A 3,920-nucleotide genomic window follows, 5' to 3' on the forward strand; every position below is an offset into this window, starting at 1 on the left:
ATCTCCTACTATTATTGTGTGAAGTGCAATATGTGCTTTGAGCTTTAGTAAGATTTCTTTTTTGTATATGGGTTTCCTTGTATTTGGAGCATAGATATTTAGGATTGAGAGTTCATCTTGGTGGATTTTTCCTTTGATGGATATGAAGTGTCCTTCTTTAACTTTTTTGATGACTTTTTGGTTGAAAGTCGATTTTATGCTATATTAGAATGGCCACTTCAGCTTGCTTCTTCACACCATTTGATTGGAAAGAGGTTTTCCAGCCTTTTACTCTGAGGTAGTGTCTGTTTTTTTTTTTTTTTTTCTCTGAGGTGTGTTTCCTGTAGGGAGCAAAATACTGGGTCCTCTTTCTGCTTCCAGTCTGTTAATCTGTGTCTTTTTATTGGGGAATTGAGTCCATTGATGTTGAGAGATATTAAGGAATAGTGTTTGTTGTTTTCTGTTATTTTCATATTTGGAGGTGAGATTATGTTTGTGTGCTTCTCTTCTTTTGTTTTGTTGCAAGAAGATTACTTTATTTCTTTATCTAGGGTGTAGTTTACCTCCTTGTGCTGTGCTTTCCCATTTATTCTCCTTTGTAGGGCTGGATTTGTAGAAAGATATTGTGTAAATTTGGTTTTGTCATGGAATATCTTGGTTTTTCCCTCAATGTTAATTGAGAGTTTTGCTGGATATAGTAGCCTGGGCAGTCATTTGTGTTCTCTTAGCATCTGTATGACATCTGTCCAGGATCTTCTGGCTTTCATTGTCTCTGATGAGAAGTCTGATATAATTCTGATAGGTCTGCCTTTATATGTTACTTGACGTTTTTTCCTTACTGATTTTAATATTTTTCTATATTTTGTGTATTTGGTATTTTGACTATTATGTGACAGGAGGAATTTCTTTTCTGGTCCAATCTATTTGGAGTTCTGTAGGCTTTTTGTATGTTTGTAAGCATCTCTTTCTTTTGGTTAGGGAAGTTTAAATCAATGATTTTGTTGAAGATATTTACTGGCCCTTTAAGTTGGGATACTTCACTTTCTTCTCTACCTATTATCCTTAGCTTTGATCTTCTCACTATATCGGAATTCCTGGATGTTTTGAGCTAGGAGCCTTTTCCATTTTATGTTATCTTTGACATTTGTGTCGATGTTTTCTATGGAATCTTCTGCTCCTGAGATTCTCTCTTCTATCTCTTGTATTTTGTTGGTGATGCTCGCATCTCTGACTCCTGATCTCTTCCCTAGGTTTTCTATCTCAAGGTTTGTCTCCTTTTGTGCTTTCTTTATTGTTTCTATTTCCATTTTTATCTCCTGGATGGTTTTGTTCATTTCCTTGTCCTGTTTGGTTGTGTTTTCCTGTAGTTCTTTAAGGGATTTTTTTATTTCCTCTTTAAGGGCTTCTATTTGTTTATATGTGTTGTACTGTATTTCCTTAAGGCTGTTGTTTATGAATTTCTTAAAGTTCTCTATCATCATGATAAAATTTGATTTTTAATCTAAACCTTGCTTTTCTGGTATGTTTGGATATCCAGTGTTTGTTTTTGTGGGAGAACTGGACTCTGATGATGCCAAATAATCTTGATTTCTGTTGCTTGAGTTCCTGTGCTTGCCTCTTGCTATCAGGTTGTCTGTGGTCTTAGCTTGCCTTGGTATTTCTGATGGTGGCTTGACCCTCCTGTGGGCTTTTATGTCAGCACTCCTGTAGACCTGTTTTCCTGTTTTCTTTCAGCCATTTTTTGGAACAGTGTTCTGCTCTCAGGCCTGTAGTCACTCCTGGCAGCTGACTTTCAGCTCCTGGCGAGGGCAGCAACTGGAAGGGTCCTTCCCTTACTGCTCTTACATCCCTGTGTGCAGGTTGCACAGATGGCATTTTCCTCTTGAATCGGGAATGTGGGCAGAGAATAGTCTCCTCTGGTTTCTTATGATTTTCTGTACTTCTGAGGGCCTATCTCCCCCCCACACACCATAGGATTTGGGTGCGGGGCACTGTTTGACAGGTTCCTGCAGCTGACTGCTCCTATATTCCTGTATCCAGAGTCACTATACCATTTCTTCTTGGGCCAGGGATGTGGTCAAAGTTGGGCAGAAGTGGCAGTCTGTCCTGCCCTGCAGTCTCAGGATTGCACGCACTTCGGGATGTTCTGATGATTATATTTTTTAAACTTCATTTACTGTCAATGTAAAAAGTAGATAGTCATTTCAGAGACTTTTGGTTTTCCTATTTTCTTCTATTGTGAAAACATCTGTCTTGGCTTCTTTAAATTGATTTTCATTTATGTTATGTGAAGGAAGACAAAGGAAAAAATGGGATAAAATATGTCTTTAGAGGACTTGTATTGTCTAAGACACCCTGGATTTTATTTGGCACCTCAAAAGAGAATGTTTCTTAGTATAATTATGTATTACACTCAAATGTTTTATTTTGTTTAATGACCAAATAAAATTGTGTCATTTGAATTTGTGAAATTGTGCTTTCCTTAAATTGTAACCTTATAAATCTCTTTCCTGCATTACTCTCTACCCTTCTCTTCAGAAAAAGAGAACCCCCTTTTGGTACTATACCACCTTAGGACACCAAGTTGCAGTAGGACTAAGTGCATCCTCTCCTACTAAAGCCCAACCAGGCATCTTTTTTTTTTTTTTATTAACTTGAGTATTTCTTATATACATTTCGAGTGTTATTCCCTTTCCCGGTTTCCGGGCAAACATCCCCCTCCCCCCTCCCCTTCCTTATGGGTGTTCCCCTCCCAACCCTCCCCCCATTGCCGCCCTCCCCCCATAGACTAGTTCACTGGGGGTTCAGTCTTAGCAGGACCCAGGGCTTCCCCTTCCACTGGTGCTCTTACAAGGATATTCATTGCTACCTATGGGGTCAGAGTCCAGGGTCAGTCCATGTATAGTCTTTAGTTAGTGGCTTAGTCCCTGGAAGCTCTGGTTGCTTGGCATTGTTGTACTTTTGGGGTCTCGAGCCCCTTCAAGCTCTTCCAGTTCTTTCTCTGATTCCTTCAATAGGGGACCTATTCTCAGTTCAGTGGTTTGCTGCTGGCATTCGCCTCTATATTTGCTGTATTCTGGCTGTGTCTCTCAGGAGCGATCTACATCCGGCTCCTGTCGGTCTGCACTTCTTTGCTTCATCCATCTTGTCTAATTGGGTGGCTGTATATGTATGGGCCACATGTGGGGCAGGCTCTGAATGGGTGTTCCTTCAGTCTCTGTTTTAATCTTTGCCTCTCCCTTCCCTGCCAAGGGTATTCTTTTTCCTCATTTAAAGAAGGAGTGAAGCATTCACATTTTGATCTTGGTTTCTCCATCAATGTTAATTGAGAGTTTTGCTGGATACAGTAACCTGGGCTGGCATTTGTGTTCTCTTAGGGTCTGTATAACATCAGTCCAGGATCTTCTGGCCTTCATAGTTTCTGGCGAGAAGTCTGGTGTGATTCTGATAGGTCTCCCTTTATATGTTACTTGACCTTTTTCCCTTACTGCTTTTAATATTCTTTCTTTATTTTGTGCGTTTGGTGTTTTGACAATTATGTGACGGGAGGTGTTTCTTTTCTGGTCCAATCTGTTTGGAGTTCTGTAGGCTTCTTGTATGTCTATGGGTATCTCTTTTTTTAGGTTAGGGAAGTTTTCTTCTATGATTTTGTTGAAGATATTTACTGGTCCTTTGAGCTGGTAGTCTTCACTCTCTTCTATACCTATTATCCTTAGGTTTGATCTTCTCATTGAGTCCTGGATTTCCTGTATGTTTTGGACCAGTAGCTTTTTCCGCTTTACATTATCTTTGACAGTTGAGTCAATGATTTCTATGGAATCTTCTGCTCCTGAGATTCTCTCTTCCATCTCTTGTATTCTGTTGGTGAAGCTTGTATCTACAGCTCCTTGTCTCTTCTTTTGGTTTTCTATATCCAGGGTTGTTTCCATGTGTTCTTTCTT

This window comes from Rattus norvegicus, chromosome 5 (assembly GCF_036323735.1).
Source record: "Rattus norvegicus strain BN/NHsdMcwi chromosome 5, GRCr8, whole genome shotgun sequence".
In the NCBI taxonomy this organism is placed as follows: domain Eukaryota; kingdom Metazoa; phylum Chordata; class Mammalia; order Rodentia; family Muridae; genus Rattus; species Rattus norvegicus.